Raw genomic sequence first — 21786 nt, 5'->3', positions numbered from 1 at the left:
TAGTAATAACCAAAACATTGTTAAAGCTTGCAGTTCAGGCTGATCTTCAGTGGTACATATTGACATGTCTTTAACTTCTTAAAATACTGCTCAAAAACAATATTGTGCATGGTACTACATTATACTAGCACTACTACAACTGAAGACATTTCAAGTAGCATGTAACAGTCCTGAAGCTATTAAAACTGGTCACCAGTAAGGCTCTTGCACTTCTCTCGTTACCATTGGAAATTAGTGTTAATCAGCTTCACTCTTCAGGAAATATGACCATCTCTTTCTGATTCTGTGTCCTTGTCATTAATAACTCTGACTGAATCTTGTACTGTGTCCTGTAGCCTCGTATCCTTCTCTGCTTCAAATATTTGTTTACTATCCTTTAAAACATGTAACTGTGGCTAACGTTTATCAGTGAAATGTTTCTCTCTGCAAGGCCCATCAAAGTTTCCTGCCATATCTCACAACCCTCATCTCATGAACCACCTACCCTGCCACTATGGTACTTCTCTTAGCCAATTCTAGGCTCTCTTACCATGCACCATTTCTGTTAAACTTGTCACTACCAGGTTTTATATATATATTTAAACAAATGAACCCGTCACCAGGAGGGGTGTAGTAGTATTATTACTGCATTATTAATCCACAAGCTCAGCTAACATTTGAATCTCACTATGGCAGATGGTGGAATTTAAATCCATTTCGGAAAAAGTCTGGAATTAAGAACAGACGTGGAAGCAGTGTCGAATGTTGAAAAAAAAATCTAGCTGACTAACGTCCTATCAGGAAGAAAATCTGCCATCCTCACCTGATCTAGCCTACATTTGACTCCAGACCCACAGCAATCTGGTTGATCACCTACGATCTGAAATTTTTGAGCAAGCCGCTCTGTTACTATGAAGTCTTAACAAAGGAATGAAGCTGGGTGGACTCCCTTCTAGGTACTGGAAATGACAACAGCAAAAACAGCCCTTCAACTGTGCAAAGTCCTACTTCGTAACATAGAGACATACAGCTGTACAACATGGACACAGACACTTCGGTCCAAGTGATCCATGCCAACCAGATATCCTGAAATAATCTTGTACCATTTGGCGGCATTTGGCCCATATCCCTCTAAACGCTTCCTATTCATATATCCATCCAGATGCCTTTTAAATATTGTTATTGTACCAGCTCCACCACTTCCTCTGGCGGCTTGCTCCATACGGGCACCACCCTCTGCTTGAAAAAGTTGTCACTCAGGTCCTTTTTAAATCTTTCCCAGCTCACCTAAAACCTCTGCCTCCCAGCTTTGGACTCACCCATCCTGGGGAAAACACCTTGGCTCTTCATCCTATCTAGGCCTCTCATGATTTTATAAACCTCCATAACGTCACCCCTCAGCCTTTGGTGCTCCAAGGAAAACAGCCCCAGCTTATTCAGCCTCTCCCTGAAGCTCAAACCCTCCCACCCTGGCAACATCCTTGTAAATCTTTTCAGGGGACCTAATTGAGGTATACAAGATAATGAGAGGCATAGATAGAGTTGATAGCCAGAGACTATTTCCCAGGGCAGAAATGGCTAGCACGAGGGGTCATAGTTTTAAGCTGGTTGGTGGAAAGTATAGAGGGGATGTCAGAGGCAGGTTCTTTACGCAGAGAGTTGTGAGAGCATGGAATGCGTTGCCAGCAGCAGTTGTGGAAGCAAGGTCATTGGGGTCATTTAAGAGACTGCTGGACATGCATATGGTCACAGAAATTTGAGGGTGCATACATGAGGATCAATGGTCGGCACAACATTGTGGGCTGAAGGGCCTGTTCTGTGCTGTACTGTTCTATGTTCTATGTTCTATGTTCTATGAACCATTTCAACTTTCACAACATCTTTCCTATAGCAGACCAGAATTGCATGCAGTATTCCAAAAGTGGCCGAACCAATGTCCCATACAGATGCAACACGACCTCCCAACTCCTATACTCAAGGCACTGACCGATAAAGGCAAGCATACCAAACACCTTCTTTGCTATTTTACCTACCTGTGATCAACTTTCAAGGAGCTTTGAGCTGGCATTCCAAGATCTCTTTGTTCAGAAACACTCCCCAGGACCCTATCATTAAGTGGATAAGTCCTGCCTTGATTTGTCTTTCCAAAATGCAGCACCTCATATCTATTGAATTTAAACTCCATATTCCCAGCACAGTTCCTTGTGGCACACCACTGGTCACAGGCTGGAAAATGACCTTTCACCACAACCTCTGCGTTCTATCCTTGAGCCAGTTTTGTATCCAAATCTGGGGATTAGTGCCAAAATTGGAAGAACTTTCTCGCAGACTAGTCAACCAACTGACATAGTCATATTCACAGAATCATACCTTACAGACAATGTCCTAGATGCTATCGTCACCATCCTGGATATGCCCTGTCACACTGGGAGGGCAGACCCAAAAAGGAGGCAGCATCGTGGTATACAGTCAGGAAGGAGTTATCCTGGGATCTTCGAAATTGACTCTGAGCTTCATGAAGTCTCGTGCCATCAAGTTAAACATGGACAAGGAAACCTCCTGCTGATTATCACATACTGCCCTCCTTTGGTTGTTGTTGAGCAACATTTGACAGAAGCACTCCAGGTAGCAAGGGAGCAAAATGTATTCTGGGTGAGAGATTTCAATTTTCAGCCATAAGTATCATTACATTCTGTGCAGTAGTCCTTCATGTTTAAACTAACTTTGAGCATTGTGTTGGAAACATGACATATCATAAAATAGAGGCACCTCTTTTTAAGAGTGCTCCTTCGAATCTCCTTTATCAGTTGCAGCTTTACAAGATACTGTTACAATGAGTGTTACAGTGAATGATATGGGATATGTCACAAAATGCCATAACGAATAATAAGATCAATCAAAAAGTGGTTTGTATACATCAGATAGCGACATGATTCACATCAACCAATATTATTGTGAGAGTTCGGAGATGTCTCAGGCAATATTACATCATCATAAAATATTACTATACAGAAGGAAGCTATTCAGCCCATCAAGTCTGCATTGGCTGTTTTGAAAGGCAATCGAGTTTGTCCCTGCTCTATCCCAAACCTTTGACGTTTCTTTTCCTTCGTTTGTGTTTGTCCTGTTTCCTTTTGAAAGCTACTGTGGGATCTGCTTCATACATTCTACATGGAAATCATTCAAAATCTTAACCATTCATTCTCCAACAAAGTTTTCCTCTTGTCATCTCTGGCTCTTTGCCAAATGCATTAAATTTGTGAACTTTGGCTATTAACTCTTCAGTCGCTCGGGGAAAAAAATGATCTTCAGTTACTCCCTTCTCCTTTGAGTATCTCTACAAAATCAATTTTTTCAAGACTATGTTGATGTCACCTGACTTGGAAAACTTGCTTGGAGTGATTTCTCTATGAAATAATAAACAGAGTAATTTGCAAGCGTTTTTTTTCACTACATGCACTCTCCTTGCTCCTTATGGGATGAGAGATTGCATTACTGTAACAGGTTTGCTGGGATTTCCTGAATGCAATCTCCCGGAAAAATAATTTGGTCACCCATGTTGCCACAGACGCCAGAGGATTTGTATTGTTGAAAGTAAAGCTGTGTTAGCCCACTTCAATTGAATCATGATACAGAGTCTCAGTCACAGATGACTAACCATTCATTAACTGCAATAATATCTGTATTATCTGGGGAAAATAAGAGTATAAACTTTTAAAGGGCAACTGCCTTCATGAAAACATGTTTTACATTTTCACAGCACTGTAATACGATACATGTATCCTTACCAAATACAAACCTTATTTTATCACATGGCAGCACAATAGGTGCCTTTAACTTTTGTCCCGTTGCATTAAGTCCTCCACACTTCTCTGTGCTCCACAAACAATTATTCTTTCAAAGGGAAAGTCAGGCAATTATTTACTCCTCGATCCTTTCCAATGCATGCATACATATGCAAACAAAACAAGAACATGAGAAGATCAGCTATTCTATCAAACTTATCCTAGACTTTTCTGGTGACACTTCCACACAGCATGATCTTACCCTAACCTAAGCCCTAATCATTCAATTTCCTGGGAGAGGCAAGAAACGAAGCAATATTAGTTTGAACTTGAGTAATTTGTCTAGACCTCTCTTAAATGTTGACAGTGAACCCACTCTCATGCTTTGTGCAGAAAAAGTGTTCCGAGCTCAAATGTTTCAAGTTCTGTAATCATCTCAAACCTGCCTGTTTCAAATAGAATAGAGTGCAAACATTTCATCATTGCATAAACCTCAAACAATGCCCTGTATGTCTCTGAATTTTGGAAGTAAAAAGCCCCATCTCTCAAAGCGTATTGCGGTAACAAGTGCTTTTAAAATATTTACCAAGCCAATTGCCTTGCTCCGAACCTTTTTTCAAGGCCTTTAGCTGACCACCCCACGAAGGAACCGAAACTGAACATAGTATTCTGACTAAGAAACAGAAACTTAGCAGGTCTGGCAGCCTTAAGTAGAGAGAAAAGCAGAAGTAACATTTCAAGTCCAGTGACCCTTTGTCAGAACAGAACCTTTCTGATGCAGGATCACTGGACACAAAACATTAACTCTGTTTTTTCTATCTACAGATGCAGCCAGACTTGCTGAGTTTATCCAGCAATTTCTGCTTTTGTTTCAGGTTTCCAGCATCTGCAGTTCTTTATTCTTATTATGTTTGCATTCCAAATACGACCTAAATTATACCCAGCATGAAAAGATGGTATAGTGCTTTTCTTTCCATATCCAATTATCCTGGCAATATATCCCAATTGTCAGTTTGCTTTTGCAATAGCCTTGAGTTACTGGTAATGGACTTGCAAAGATTCATGCACTATAACACCCACATCTATCTCCTGCTCAGTAGCCTTGAGCATGCAACCCTATATGGTGAGTATATGTTTGCCCTTTCTCACATTGCTAATGCTACATTTATCTATATTAAATGACATATACCAGAGGCAGATCGATCCCCTATATCAGATATAAACTTGCCACTAGCCTAATTTTTTCTCATCTTAGGCTTTAAAGACTGCCTGTACTTTTGTATCATCTGTGAACTTATGACCAGTGTCCCACAAGTGTCTTCAACCAGATCATTAGTATAGACAATAAACATACAAAGAGATCACCAAAAGTCGCTGGTCCCCAAACAGTAGTAATACTATTAATATCCATCACTGGTCTGTAAAATCTTTCTAGCTTCTTAAAGAATCCTTTTGTTTAGTTGCCTATTTTGTGTCATCTTGTCATTGAAAATTAACATCCAAGGTAGCTCTGGCTTTCAGTAATGAACGGCCTCAAAACATTGAATCAGGGTGCAAACAGGGCACCAGGAGCTCAGGTTCACCTCTCCAAATCTGCTCTCACTACAGAGAGGTTTAATTCCATTTAATTCAATTAAATTAGCTACATGGCATTTTATTTTGGGTACATTGTCCATCATTTTAAAACATTGCATAAATAATACCAATAAAAAGAGAAATAAAACCTAATTACAAACTTTGAACTTAAAACATTTTAAAAAGTAATTCCGGTCAGCAAGTCTCATCTCTGAGTACATTTCTTGTCAACACATCAACTCCTGTTAAAAGTTCTGATTGAGAAGGGCACAAAGAAATTCAGGGTCTGAGATTGTCCTGCATCTTAAGAACTGGAGTCTTTTCCCTGAATACATCCAGCAGTTTGAGTTGACAAGGGATGATTTTAATTCTTTCAAGGCACTCTTTACATTTGTCAGATTTTTTCAAGACTAAATTTAGTCAAGGAAGATTTGCTTAACAGATACACTTGATGTCCAGCAGAAAGACCCTTAAAGAGTCTGTTTTCCTAAGCCTATAGATCACTAACATTTTATCCTTTCTGGCTGAGCGTTTCTGTATCATCGTGGCTCAGTCTTGGAACTCTACTGTATGACTTCATACCTTGCAGCTCCATAGCTTGTGTGAAAATGTACTAACAGATTAAGTGATTGCCTATTGTAATGGGATGAAATTTGCTTTTAATAAACGGAAAAATACAATAACGGAAATAAGCCATTTCACCCCTTGTGCTTGTTCTGCCAATCAATTAGATCATGTCAAATTTTAACTTCGCTACTTACATTGTTTCTTTGATATTCTTGGCAAGCAAAAATATATTAAGTTCATTTTTTAAGTTTGTAGCTGTTTAACCTCAGCAGCCTTTTAGAGGACAGAGTTCCAAATTGTTTCGAACTTTGTTACACACATTTGTCAAAAGGTTGACATAACTGACTGGCCTGTTGGGATATTTTGGAGGGCAGCTAAGAGTCAACCACACTGTTGTTGGTCTGGACTCAAATATAGGCCAGACCAGGCAAGAGTGACAGGTTTCCTTTCTCAACTAGCATGAGAAAACAAATTGGAGTTTTTACAATATTCCAACTGACTCACAGTCATCATAACTGATACTTGGCTTTTCTCCAAGAAATAATTTAATTAGCTAAATTCAAATACACTAGCTGCCATGTTGAAATTAGAAGCCACCTTCCTGGAATTCAAAAACAAAAGCAAAATACTGCAGATGCTGGAAATCTGAAACAAACACAGAGAATGTTGGAGAAACTCAGCTAGTCTGACAGCATCTGTGGAGAGGGAGGGATAGACTTAACAATTCAAGTGCAAAATGACTCCTATTCAGAATTGAAGAGAGGTGTAGAAAAACTGTTATGTTTTGTACTGAGAAAAATGTGGGGAAAAGCAAATGGCACAGAAGAGAAAATCAGGGGAATGCTCAAGGGTGAACAAGATTAGAAATCAAAGGTATCATTGAGTATAAGGCTTAAGGAGTGATAATGATTGTAGGGAGGAGAGATAAGTCCAGAGCAGAGTAAATAGTCAGAGGTAACAGCTAAATATGAAAGCAAAACAAAGAAAAAATAGATACCTGTGATGGCGGTGGGGGGGAGATGGTTGGGGGGGTGGGGAGCAGAGGGTAAAAAAAGTGGGTCACAGGGTTTGTGTTCTGGAATTGTTGGATCAATGTCGGGTGTAAAAGGTTGTGAAGTGCCTAAATGAAAAATGACGCGTTGGTCCTTCAAGTTTACATTGGGTTTTGCTGGAATATTATCGCGCAGAAATGTAAGTGTGGATGTATTAAAACAAACACAAGGAGCTAAAATATTGGAATAATGCATGTGGAGTGAAAGCAGTTGTTCCACAAAGCAGCCACACGGTCTGCATTTGGTCTCCTCAGCATAACATTTCCTCAGTATGAATAGCGAATGCAGGAGACTTGATTTAAGATGAAGTGTAAATAAATTGTAGTTTCCCCCTTGTCCTTGAACAGCAAAGAAGAGGGAGGTAAAAAGCCAAGCATTATACCTTGTGTAATTGAAAGGGAAGGTGGATTGGGAGAGAGATGAGATTTTAGGGGTGATGGAGTGGGCCAAGATGTTACAGAGACAGCAATCCCTTCAGAATGCTGACAGAGGACAGACAGATAAGATGAACCGTGCTGGTGTTGGCAAAAATGTCAGAAAATTATGCTTTGTATAGAGAGGCTGACAATGGAAAGTGAGATCAAAGGGAATCCCATTTTAGCCCCAGGTAGGAAGAGAAGGATTCAAGGGCAGAAGTGTAGGAAATCGCTTAGACAGGGTTTTGAACTCTATGACAGGGAAGCCTTTGTTTGTAAAATGGAGACATGTTCGAAGCACCATTGTACAAGGTAACATCATCAGAATGGGTGGAATGGAGACAGAGTAGCTAGGAGAATGGAATTGCGTCCATATAGGAAGCAGAGTATGAGAAATGAAGTAGAGATAGCTTTGGGATTTGATGGGTCTGTAAATCAATATCAGCAAGCAACATTTCTGGAACAAAGACAGAGAAGTCAGGGAAGTAAAAAGAAGAATCAGTGATGGGCCAGATGAAGGCATCAAAAAAAGAGTAGATAGTGGAAGCAAAATTGGTTTTTGTTTTACGGTTCCAGATGAGAGCAGGAAGCATCTGGAAGCTCATTGTCAATGATGTACCAGAAAAGGGGCAATGGGCGGAGTGGCCTGAGTAGAACCAGAGCAAGAAATGTTCCACAAACCCCATAAATAAAGCAGCATTATTATACTCTATGTGGGTACCCATAACCATACCTTAAATTTGGAGGAAGCGAAACAAGTTAAATGAGAAATTGTTTCTAAGGTTTTGGAGTAGATTTTTAGATCGGGTTGTGGGTGTTGAGGTTGGTTGGCTCGCCAAGCTGGTTTGTTGCTCCGCAGATGTTTTGTTACCATGTTTGGTAACATCATCAGTGCAGCCTCCGATGAAGCATCGGTGTGTTTTCCCACCTGGTTTTTAAACTCTGGGGTCCGTTGTGCTGGATTGCCTCACTTCTGGTTCCCCTTCGTTGTGGAGTGTATATGGGATCGAATTCTATGTGTTTATTAATGGCTTTCTTCATGGAGTGTCAGGCTTCTAGGAATTCTCATGCCTGTCTCTGCTTAGCTTGTCCCAGGATTTTGGTGTCGTCCTAGTTGAATTTTAGTGGTTGTCCTTAATTAAATTGTTTAATGATAGAACAAGTTCAGCCAGACAGAGGAAGACGATGGTACAGAAGGATTGAACATCAGTCATGAAGAGGAGGCTGTTGCAACCAGGAAACTGGAAATTGGTAAAGAGTAATTGTGCATCACAAACACAGAAGGAAAGATGCTGGACAAGGGGAGAAAACATAAAGTCAAGACAAAGAAATAAGCTTGGAAGGCAGGAACAGGATAGTGACTTTTGTGAATTTTGGGAAGAAGGTAGAAGCAGGCTGTACAGGGTTAGGGGACTATGAAGAGGAAACTGTCAATGGATGATCTCGCAGGAAGATGAGGTCACTGATAGTCCTGGTAATGATAGATGTTTTTCACTATCGAAAAGATGCTTGTCAGCAGGCCCATCTACAACTGGCTTAATCCCAGTGAAGTCCTTAACTGAATATTAACTGGCCACTGAAGGACCTCAGAGATCAGATCAGTTATGGAAATTTGCACTCACAACTTCATTCAGGTGAAGATAGACCGCATCAGAGATTTGGCTTCTTCCCTGCCCAATTATGTGAACATCCTGCTTTCTTGCAGGCTGGAAGTTTCCACTCATAGCACTCATCTTTTCTTTCTATTTACCTGATGCAATTTCATATTTTCCTTAAATACCTCAATTATGCCACCTAATGTTCTGTAATCAAGAGAATACAACCATGTTTACTTTATAATTCAACCCTTTCGGCCTCATTATCATTATCCATGGCCAGGACGTCCTTCCTGAGATGCAATCCCAGGATTCTGGCTTGGCTGCGCTCGACAGTGTCTAGCCAGAATTTTATTAAACTATAATATTTTCCAGCCCTCTTGAGATGAAGGCCAACATTCCATTTGCCTTATAAATTGTTTCTTGTACCTGTGTACCAGCTTTTAGTGATGGCTGCAATTGGAGCCCTAAATTTCTCTGCTCCTCTGCAGTTCCCAGGTTTATTCAACTGAGAAAATGTATCTCAGGCCCTAACATTTCCACATATTGAACTTTGAAAAAATAAGATAATAAGAATTGCAAGCGCAATAAATATAAAAATAGTTAACTCAATTCAACAAATATTTTTATGTGTTTGCAGGAATAACCAGTCAAGAGTTCAGGCTTAGCTGACAAGTTCACCATTAGATAAGGTTCATGAGATAACAAAATAAAGGCTGAGTTTATCAAGTCATTGTCTTAACTACCGTGGTATTTTAATGGTAATAGATCATATTCACCAGAGTGTTTATTTTCAAAACAAAATAGCTGAGTTTGGAACAGTGTTTTAGGACAAGTATTCTGATGTCACTTTTTAAAGTTGTGGTTTAGGAGACTATGTGAAAGTGCCCTTCTTTCTACTTCTGTAAGAACTTCCTCTTCTCTATTTACAAACAGTGACGTCTCCCTTCATGGTGGTTAATCAGTCAGGAGCAGGCTGCTGAAGGTAGTCATTATGAGGACAAATCAGCACTCCACAGGACTTAACAGAGAAAGATGGTTTCACTTAGTGCCAGTGTAAATCCAGCTTTACAGAAACTGCTCTTAACATAGAAATCACTTTTATTCCAGTGGGGGTAACAGCCCAGCCCAAGCAAAATGTTATTTCATAACTGTGAATGCAAAACCAAAAGAAATAATAACTCACAAAGCATTTTATGAGGGTTGCCTACCAAAAAGCAGTAAAAGGGCAAGTTGTCCATTAAGCAAACATAATCACAGTGGAGATCATACATACTTCCTTGCCACTTGGTGTAATGAACCTTTCCAATTTATTCATTTACATGTAGTTTTCCATTGGTCAAACAAGCATCAACTTTTGCACACTATTTCTCACTAATTCTGAACAATTGCAATTTCTTATATTAATCTGTGTCAGCAACGGAACATGCTTCCATCATCCCAAATCCGATTAATACAACCATCTTTATGGTTCTCTTCCAAGTGGGATCATTCTTTTTAAAATTGTTATTTTAATATAAAGGTTTCTGAACTCATGCTTTATTATTGCTACCACAATCTCCTGCTCACCCACAGCTCGATTCATCATCTGGACAATCTATTTCCACATAAACATAGCCTAGAGGGGTCAAAGCGAGAAAATCCTCAATTGTTCCCTCGATAGATACTAAATGGTTACAAAATGATAAGCAGTGTCCTTTACAGACAGCAGATATCCTGTTTTTTTCTTCATTAACTATCCTGCCTTTTGAAACTGATCGATTTAGTACGTTCAAGGCAAAACAACCTTGGAAGACGGTAGAAATAAAAAGTTATGGCATTCTCCTCGCCTCCTGTGCACTTATATGTTGAGCTTCATTTACCAAGTCATTGCATTCTGTCATCCCGCCTATTAATCACAAAATAAGCCTCTGTTAAAGGGACCCAATTGTTAGATTTGGTAGGATAAATTCTTAGTTGTTATGATGCTCTACACTATTTGCAGGATGTGAAGTGATCTCAGCTTTTTCAGAGATGCCTTCTGTGTAGGCTAACTTGACTTTCAGGTCATTCAAGGCACACTAAATAAAATACAAGCTTACCTCAAGAGATCAGCTCACATCCCATGCAGTAGAACTGTAACACAGTTCCCACGCACTTTCGAAACATTCATTTCAATCATTTTATTGTTAGTAGGGGGCCAGCATTCCTGTTGATTTCATACTCATGTTGATTTCATACTCACGTTAAAAGAAACAACTTTTAGCCGTGAGAGAAAGGTCCATTTTTTTTCCGGATAAAGAACAGTGTTGAATCAGAAATTTAATTTGGATCTACCAGCCCAAGTAATTTCTAATGCACTGCCTGTAGCGTGACAAATTTAGATAAGGTATCCCCTCATGTTAGGGCCCAGTTTGTTGTGTTTTTATTCATTCCTGCTGTGAGAACCAGGATTTCCAAAACTGAACATAAGCTCTTATACTGCAATGATGTGTTCTAAGTCAAATTCTCTGGATAATGCAGATAGCAACATCATAAATGGACTACCAGACCATGGCAACACAAGTTAGGGAAAGGGGGAGATTCAGGGATATGGCTTCCTTAACATTCAACTGGTCTGAGCACAAGTCCAAGTGTTAATTGGGGACGAGAATGGATGATGATAATTTTGCTGCACACATTCATGTTTACAGCCATACTAAACAATTGATGATGACGCTTGAGGTTGAATTTTCCCAGAATTCGGCCAAGTGTCAATTTTGGCCAATTTCATGGATTTCTCTCCAAAAGTTCTGGTGACTTCCTTCACACTCTTCTCCAAAGCTTGCCTCATTAACCATGAACCACATTTCTTTGGCGCTAGCTTTGTGCAACAACTGCAGAAGTAATCACCAGCCAGTATCTCCTGGGATTCCCAGCACTTGCTCTATGTTTAAAACCCAGTAGTCAGTCAAGCAAAGCATTGCTGGCCTGTGGCTCCCCTTCACAGTCTATGCTGTTGAGGGAAACAAAAAAAAAGTTCTTAAACATACAAAGGTGACACATCTGATGCCTCATTGCAAATACAGACGCCTATTCATAATTTTCTTGCAATTTAAGAATCAAGCTACACAGATTATCCATCCACAGCATTACTCCATCTTAGAACTGTGTCAAAGAGTATGCTACTCTACCACCAATACCCATTGGAGCATGGTACCTTCTGATCATTCAATGTGGAAGCATCACATACTGGAAAGCCTTCAAGTGGTTGAAAAAGTGCATTTTTATTCAAAAGCAACAAAAGTGAAAAAAAAATCAAAAAATAAACTGTACTTGCTTCTGGGAACAGTGTAAGATAGTGAACAAAGACACATCCCTCCCTGATGCACTCAATGCTTTCTATGTTTCGTTTCAGCAGAATACCACCGGTGTGGCAAGGCCCCAGCAGCCCCTGACACACCTGCTCCCTCTGTCACCACTTCAGAAATCAGATCAGTCTCCCTTGGAGTCAATCCAAGGAAAGCGATAGGCCTGGGCAGTGTGCCCAGCTGAACACTCAGATCCTGTGAGGGCCAACTGCCAGAGGCATTCACCGACATCGTCAACCTTTCCCTTCTACAAGCCGACATCCTCATCTGCTTCAAGAAGATTGCCATCATCCCCGTACCCAAGAAAACACATGCAGCGTCTCTAACTGACTACCGCACACTGACTCTGGCTTCAATAATCATGAAGTGTTTCGAGAGGCCAGTCATGGCCCATATTGACTCCAGTCTCCCAACCTGCCTTATAGAACATAGAACAATACCTCACAGCCTTGATCCTCACAATTTGCCCACTGATGTAACAGGGCCACAGGGGATGCCATATCCCTGGCCCTGCACTAATCCCTGGATCATCTGGACAACAAGCATATTAATGTCAATCTTCTGCACATTGACTACAGCTCCACCTTTAACACCATTATCGCCTCCAGACTGCTCCCGAATCTGTGTGACCTTGGTCTCAGCTTTGCCCTCTGCAACTGGATCCTCAGCTCTCTCATCCATAGGCCACTATCGGTTAGAACAGGTACCTGCACCTCCTCAACACTGGAGCCCCCAAAGGATGCATCCTCAGCTCCCTACACTGCTCCCTGTGCACCTACGACAGTGTTGCCAAATCCCAAATGAGCGCCATCTACAAGTTCACTGATGACACCACCATAGTGGGACGGATATCTAACAATGATGAGTCAAAATATAGAAGGGAGACAGAGGGCTTAGTGACATGGTGCTATGAAAACAATCTGTCTCTCAACATCCGCAAAACTAAAGAACTGACCATTTACTTCAGAAAGAAAGGAGGAGAACATGCCCCCATCTCCATCAATGGAACTGAGGTTGAGAGAATGAACAGCATCAGGTTCCTCAGAGTGACAATAACCATAGACTTGTCCTGGACTTCCCACGTAAATGAGACAGTCAAGAAGGCACAACAATGCCCCTTCCTCCTCAAGCTGCTCAGGAAAATCTGGTCCATAAGGTCCCTCGCCAACTTCTACAGACGCACCATCAAACCCATACTGTCTGACTGCGTAACTGCCTGGTATGGAAACTGCTCTGCCCAGGACTGTAAGAAACTACAGAAGGTGGTGTGCACAGCCCAGACCATCACAGAAACCAACCTTCCATCCATGGACTCCATTTACACAGCTCACTGCTGTGTAAAGGCAGCCAACATCTTCAAAGACCGATCACACCCAGGTTATGGTCTCCTACAACCTCTTCTGACAGGCAGAAGATACAGAAGCCCGAACACATGCACAAACAGGTTCACGAATAGCTTCTTTCTAACTGTTATCAGACTGTTGAGTGGAGTCTAGCCTCCAATAATGTAACCTGCAATGTATCCTGTATATCTCTAAGCCTTTTTGATCTCTACATCCTTTGATTGCTGTGATCTGCCTGTACTGCTCATAAACAAAGCTTTTCACTGTATTTCACTACATGCGACAATAAGCCCATCAATCAATAAATAAAAACAGAAACGGGCTGGATGCCTTTTCAAGCAGCAACAGATTTACATGGAATTGAAAGATAACAGTACCTTGGCCACAGTGATGATAACCCCTCATGGGGCTGTATCCTTTGGCCACAGTTCCAATAAGCGTGTCTACGGAATATTGGAAATGGAACAGGTCCTTGGTAATGTGAGCAGTCAGCATTCACACCACACACAAATAACAGTTTCGTATAGTCTTCCATACAGTGGGATATCGAGGACTCTGAGGAGAAGGACCATGAAATGCCTTTAAATAGATGTTTGACGTAGGAAACCTGGCTTAGATGTACGCATCAAAAGCTGTGTCACACAAATAAACTGAGAGGTTGTGAGTACAGAGGGGTTATTGGCCCCTTACAACTTACATTCACTTTTATTGAGCTGACCAGTCAGGACTGACTGGACCATGAACTGATCTCTGCACAGCTCCTCAAGTGGTTTACTGTGAATCCCTGATTGGGTTGCGCTAAACCTGAAGGACTGAATGCAGCTCACTTCCCAGGCTGCTGTGATACAGGCCCATGAATGCTAACTGGCCCAAGCAGCTGCCTGACCACATCCAAGTCCCTGGACAACTGGACAATGTCCTTGACTTCCAATGTCAAGATTCCCTCACTAGATTTCTCCCCTGACTTGACCAAGGATTGCTCCCCTTAGGCTTAAAGGGGTTTGCAATTAGTTTGAAGTAATATAATGTGTTTATCATCTAAGCTGCTGCTATAAGGTGCAGGTTGACATTGGTGTTGTACAGCAGCATGTCCAACTCATTGGTGGATCTCAGCTGATATTCACTGTGAGCCTCCTGGTTTTGAGTCTGTGACAAAAGGCAAAGCAAGATAGAGGTTCTGTAAGCCTTTAAGCTAAGGGGGTCAAAGTGTAAAAAGGCAAGGAAAGGAAAGGCAGAAAGATGAAGTGAGCATCCAAGAAGGTTCCGCATGAAGTAACACTACGAGAGCAAATGAACAGCCCTGAGATGTACTTTGGTGCAATCCATGAGTTGGGTCCCAGTCCTTGGAAACTGAGTGTCCTGACAATAGCATTAGAATCAAAGGTGCTGGTGCCCTCCAATATGCATCATGGAATATAGAACTGTGTTGGAGATGTGCCATGGTGATATGGTGAGACTGAAACGTGTGAGTTGCTAACCTCCAAGGAAGGTGCTTTGGCTGGTTGCTGTCCCTGGAGCATGCCAATAACATGCTGGTGATTGCTGCCCAAGATGGAGAATGTGTGGAGCAAACAGAGAGCTAGAATCACCAGGTACTGACTATCTCGTTTCTGTCTGGTGCATAGGAGAATGGGAAACTGCAGGAGAATGTGATCATATTCAGAACTAATGAGATAATAATGCATGCAAATAGGACTCTCGCTACTCATTAGTGAGATTTTTATCTCAGTCAAAACATTTCGTAGAATCAGAATTTTTTGTCTCAATGTCGAGAAACTCAATTTTTTGATGGCATCCTATTTTCCCAGTGATTTGCCAGTGCCTACATCATTTGGAGGCTCAGAAGATTCCCCTCCTAGGTTTGAGGCAGTGTTACTTAATGTTGGAATTTCAATTCACCACCGCACTCTGCCTCTGGCTTCAGCTTCCGAAACAGTTCCAATGAAGCTGATTGCATGCTTTAAGAATAGCACCTTTTCTTTCATCTATTTACTTTACTGCATTTGGATTCATAGATGTTTCAATTCAACAATTTTCAATCATAACCACTGCTGTAGTTTTTCAAAAAAATGCACTAGTTCTGATGTTGTAATGTTTTTTGCAACTTCTACAGACTCAGGTTTTCATCTTTTATGTGCTATCACCAATATTTTTCCCAGGACCTTGAAAGTGACAGGACAGGATAATAAGGTGGTTAAGATGACATACTGGATGCTTGCCTTTATCAATCATGGCATAGTTTATAAGGGCTGGGAGGTTTTGTTGGACTTGTGCAAAACTTAGGTTAGACCATAGTTGGAGTACTATGTACAGTTCTGGTCACCACACTATCGGAAGAATGTGATTATAGTGGACAGGGTGCAGAGGGAATTCATCAGGATGTTGTCTGGGATGGAACAGTTTAGTTAGCTATGAAGTGAGTTTGGATGGGCTCAGGCTGTTTTTTTTAGAGCAGCGAAGAATGACAGGCAACCTACTTGAGGGGTAGTAGAAGATTATGAGGGTGGATAGAAAGCAGCTGTTCCACTTATATGATGGCTCAGTAATGCGGGGGCATAATTTTAAGGTGAAGCTCAAGAGATTTAGAGGAGATTTCAGGAAAAATATTTTTATCCAGAGGGTGGTAGGAATCTAGAATGTACTGCCTAGACGAGAAGTAAAGACAGGAAACCTCACAACTTTTAAAATGTATGTAGAATGAATGCTTGAAATATCATAACATTTAAGGCTCTGGGCCAAATGCTGGAAATTGGACTTTGTGTTGATAGGTATATAGAGACTCAATAGGTCAAACAGCCTCTTCCATATTCTATGACTCTATGTTTCTATAATTCCTCTTAGCGATCTATCCTCCCTTTTATCTGAGCATATACCTCAGTTTTTATGACTTTCCACCCCATCCATCAACCATTCTGATCTCTGTACGTATTTAAAACCATGTATAACAATTTCCAGTTGTGACAAGAATTCACTGGCTTTAAGCATTAACTCTCCCTCTCTCTCCACAGATGTTTCCTGTCATGCTGAGTATTGTCAACATTTTCTGTTCATATGCCCCATTTCTAGCAATGGCAATATGTTGCCTTTCTCTTAAGATTGTGATGTTCGAACAATTAAATATATCCCTTTCAAAATAAAGAAATATTTTAAAATATATTTTCTTTAATAAAAAAATCCATGTAAAGACACATCACCCTTAACGGATGCACCCACGGTTACAGTAGAAAGGAAAAGGTCTAAGTTGAAGCTGAAAGCATGGATTGGCTATTGTCAAATCTTGAGATATTTGGGAAAATAAGTCACGGAGGAGGGTACAGAGATTGAAGTTCATTGTAATTCAAAGAATTACCCCAGTTGTACCAGGGCTTCAGGTTAAAAGGAAAACAAATGGGTTAGCAAGCAAATTGCTTTATAACTTTGAGACCACTATACATCACAGTACTTCAGGCCTTACGATGCTGGATACTGCAAAGGCTATGGACTCTGATAGCATTCCAACCATGGTACTGAGGACTGGTGCTCCCAAACTAATGTACATGAGCCAAAATATTCCAGAACATCTACAACACTGGGATTTACCTCCGAACGTGGAAAATTGTCCAACTATGTCCAGTCCACAAAAAGGAGGATAAATCAGCCCCAGCAAATGATCATGCTATCAGTTTACTTTTGACCATCAACAAAGTGGTGGAAAGAACTGTAGATGGTGCTATCAAGTTGCTCTTGCTCAAAAATAATCTGCTCACTGATACACAGTTTCAGTGCTATTTAGGCCAGTCAGCTCCTGACCTCATTTCAATCTTGGTCCAAAACTAGACAAAGACGTGAACTCCAAAGGTGAGGTGGAAGAGACTGCATGGATATAAAGATAACATTTGCAGAAGGTCGGAAACCACACAATACCAGGTTACAGTCCAACAGGTTTATTTGAAAACACAAGCTTTTGGAGCGTAGCCCCTTCATCAGGTGAAAGCCTGTTGGACTATACTTGGGTGCCATGTGATTTCTGACCTTGACCCCCTCCCCAGTCCATCACCAGCACCTCCACATCATGCCTTTCAGCAGCGAGTACAATAACAGCTATGGTTATGTAGTTTATGTTTGTAATCACTCATGGTTATACAAACTCAAACTAGTATTTATTTGGCACCTCTAATGTGGTAAATAATCCCTGAGGCATCACTGAGGCTCTTTCAAACAGAATTTGTCACTGAGTTATTAACAAAGAGAGAGATAAGAAATGACCAAAAGCTTGATCAAATGTCTATGTTTAAAGGAGATACTTAAAGGAGAGGAGGTAGAGAGTTTTCGGGAGAAACTTCACAATGTAGGATTTGGGTAGCTGAAGGCCTTGTTCACCAAGGCTGGATCACAGGAATCATGGATGAGCTCAAGTTCAGAATTGGAGAATGTCAAAATTTCAGAGAGTTGTAAGGAGGTTTAGTTTAAAATCATTTAAAATTATGTGAGGGAAGGCAGGAAATAGACATTTGTGAGTGTGCAGAACCAAGCGTTATACTTGACACATTCTTTACTTAACCACATTTCTTTGCTCCTGAATATCATAAAATATCTATTTCTGCTTAGATGGCCAAATAAAACTGTATAGATGAAAAATATAGAGGTGTTTGTCAAACAAGGACAGAAAACAAGATCTAGAAGACTTTCAATAGGGAAATATGTTCATGTGATTCACAGTCCACAATAAAAGAGGTAACTTTGTTTAGTCAATGCACTAACATTGTATATCTTCTGCAAAGATAATTCTATGAAACATTAAACCTGGAAATCCAATGTAACAAGAGACGTTAATATGTTTATAATAAAGAGATTAACACCTCCATAAAGATAACATACAGAGGAAATTAATACGAATGCTGACAGCAGAACTTAATCCCCAGGATCAAGAACCTAAGAATTCAAACCGTAAGCAGCTAACCATTAATCTTGAGACATTCTTTAGTTATATCTTTGTACAGGATGAAGAAGATCTGCCTTTCATCAGCAGCTTTTCATTTTGCCCTTTTCCTTTCAAAGCTTGACCAAGTCCTTGACCGAATATGAGTCATGAGAACTGTCTTGAAAAGACACTTAGATAATTTTTCATTAAATGAACCAAAACTCTCCCTACCATTTTTATTCAAAATGTTAAATCTTAATCACAGCACAATGACAGAAGATCAAAGAGTACTATTAAACTTAATAATCTGGCAAAGTGAATGAAAATGGAAAAATAATTTAAAACGTGCATTTTATTCAAAGCAAATTGGCAATATATTATTGCTGGAAATAAGCTGTTATGGATCTTAGGGACGACAGTAACATGAATACGCTTCATGTGCTGTGTTAGTGTTACAGCCAGAGTTGTGTTTTCTATAGTCATTGATGGGGGAAGAATGGCAGCTGTTCTTATGTAGAACAGTTACTTCAAGATTTTGAACCAGCCTTTTGAACATGTGAGACATTTCTATCACAGGAAAGGTTTGAACCCAAGACTTGCGGTCTGAAGGCAAAGACACGGCCATTATGTTACAAGAGTCCTGTATGGAATACTTCATGAATTTGCATGTCATCCTTGCAAAAAGGCCATACTAATCTTCTCTGTATCATTCCAATATTAATTATGTATACTATTATCACCGTTCACAATATCACTATGTCCCGTAGCCAGTCTCCTTGCTTGGATCAGTACAATTTATGTTAGGAATGAAACACCGAACCAGTCTGCTATATTCGTCTGATTTTATTGCACCAAAAATTAACAACAACATTGTTTTTCCTCCCCATGCCTGCTCATGTATAACCTTAAAGGAAGCAACATCAATTCAATCTCCATGGTCACATGAATCAGTGAATCTGCTAACAGGTTAAGGCCATCGATGTAAACTCACTATTTACACAATGACATTTCTCACAGAGTTTAGCTGAGAATGCTGAGTATACAGATAGGCAGAATTTAAAAACTTAGTTCAATAAAAAAGTGTCAAACAATGTTGAAAATTAAGAACAGGCAATTAATCATATATAGGAAGGCTTGACAAACATGGTATTGTTTTTTTTCAGATCTTCATTGTTTGGTCTTTAAGAACAGCAGGAAGCAGTGCCAGGGTATGTTGATAAACAAACAACCTGGCAGGCTCTTTCACTGGCTGTCATTGTAAGTTCCTTTGATGTTCTATCACGGTGCTGTGATTAGAATCTATTATCTTAAATAAAAACAGTATGTCAGGTTTGCTTCATCTCATAGAAAAAGCATCCAAGAGTTTATTTCAGACAATTTTTGTGAACATTTTTGCGATCCAGGGCTGTCTTTACCCCAGAATAATTAATATTGTTTAACTGAAGGGTTTTTCCTTGATTCCCAAAAAACCACATGATTAAGTATTTACAACCACCTGACGAGAATATTCCTCTGGATATCCAGAAGGCAGAGCTGGAATTCTGGTCTCCACCTGCCAGGACTATCTGGAATAGGCTTGTGTCCTGCAACTTCTGACTCAGATGCAGGAATCATTCCACAGAGTCAAAAATGCACAATCCTGAACAAGGCTAAACTTTGGTGTGTGTGCCATAAAAAGGTCACGCTACTTCAACTGCTTCATTTCTGCACACTGATATGAAGTTTCATACTGTATTGTTATGTGGAAAGTTGATCCCACACTTTGAGAGGTTAAAAATCCTTGAATTTGAGAGGGATCCATGAATCAGTAAAAATGATTTAGAGGAGGTGCTAAACACAGAACCAGAAGAAATGTAATGAAACAAATTACACTGGTTGGAATTGTAAAACAGCTTTGACCAGGCTGGGGCTTTTCTACGAGTAAGTCACGCAACACTGGTTTTTTTAAAAATATTTATTGAAGCCTAAACTAAGTAAATAATTGAATAAATTAGATGTAGAAATAAAAGCAGGCTGTAAGCAGTCTTCAAGGAGTTAGGGCTGGTAAGAATTCCTGAGGTGCGTGAAAGTCAGTGCAAGAGAAGCAGCAATGAAGGTTAGAACTGTAGATTAGATTTATATTATTGTCACAGGTACATCAAAATACAGTGAGAAGTGTTTATTCCCATGTTATATACAGTATAGCGATTCTATGGTGCCATTTTGAAACATTGAATATAATGCAAGATTTTACTGCAATAGAATTCAACTTTCTCTCTATTTGTTCCTCCTCTGCTGCTACTCCAGTTTTAGCTTGACATCGGCCGGAGTCTCTGTAACAGGCTCCTGGGTCTCTGTAACAGGTTCTGGGGCGCCTGTCATGATCCTCCACTGTCATCACTCCCAAGACCTCCACGTCCCAGCTGAAACCATGGACCTTGGGATGAGTAGATTCTATTACTTCCTATTCGTCATCCGATGCTCCTCCAGATGCTGCTGCCAGCCTGCTGTCAATCCCCTTTACCGATGCTATTGCTCCTTCACGTGCCCAGGCCTAGCTGCAGACCTGGTGATTTGGGTCAGCCTGCATGTCCAGGCTGGGGGGCTCAGCACAGGACGTGCTCCTCACTCATCAGGAGGCACCGTACTGGGGTGGAGCAGTGTCCAGCTCATCCTGGCATTGCTGCCGCTGCTGCCAAAGTCCTCCTCCTTCACCCACCATTCTCCAGGCATTGCAATGGGTCCTAGCTCTCTCACAATGGCTTCTCAAACTCCCTCTGTCCCATGAGGGACAGACCCTGCTCCTGGGGTGTGCTTCAGCCTGGCTGCTTTAGGGACAGGGTGAATTCCTGGGTCCTTCCACATGGCAAAAACAGTGGGTTGAAGATGTATTGTAAGTGGGTTTAAGATGTGCTGTGGTGATACAGAGGGACAGATGCCAACCTTTGTGAATGAGGGTGATGGTGGTAGTTCGGGGAATGGGGGGCGCTGGTTTTCAGGTGGCTGTTGTCCATGTACCATGTACTCTGAGATGATTGTTGTCATAGATGGAGACCCTAAGGAGCAAACAACAAGCTGTATCTCTCTGCAGCTCTGACTTTTATATTTTGACTTTAGCCATCCAGTTTCTATCCAGCATATAGGAGGATAGTACAATGCACATCAATGTGGCAAGATTAGGTACGAATGGATCGCAAATCCACGAAAAAAGTCTCTCACCACTCACAAGCACAATTCTCATCATGGTGTTCAAAATTTGTTTGCAG

The 21786-nt window shown here is 40.7% G+C and overlaps 1 protein-coding gene and 1 non-coding gene across 2 annotated transcripts in view; both read right to left on the bottom strand.

The window, feature by feature from the left end:
- LOC125458215 (teneurin-2-like) overlaps positions 1 to 21786 on the bottom strand; it is a 2666206-nt gene that overhangs the window by 962583 nt on the left and 1681837 nt on the right. The window lies entirely within an intron of this gene.
- LOC125458576 (U6 spliceosomal RNA) lies at positions 19180 to 19281 on the bottom strand. The gene has a single exon (XR_007248854.1). It is a non-coding gene; the product is annotated as a U6 spliceosomal RNA (small nuclear RNA).

The sequence above is a fragment of the Stegostoma tigrinum genome, chromosome 13 (assembly GCF_030684315.1).
Source record: "Stegostoma tigrinum isolate sSteTig4 chromosome 13, sSteTig4.hap1, whole genome shotgun sequence".
NCBI lineage: Eukaryota > Metazoa > Chordata > Chondrichthyes > Orectolobiformes > Stegostomatidae > Stegostoma > Stegostoma tigrinum.
This window is presented reverse-complemented; position numbering and strand designations above follow the sequence as displayed.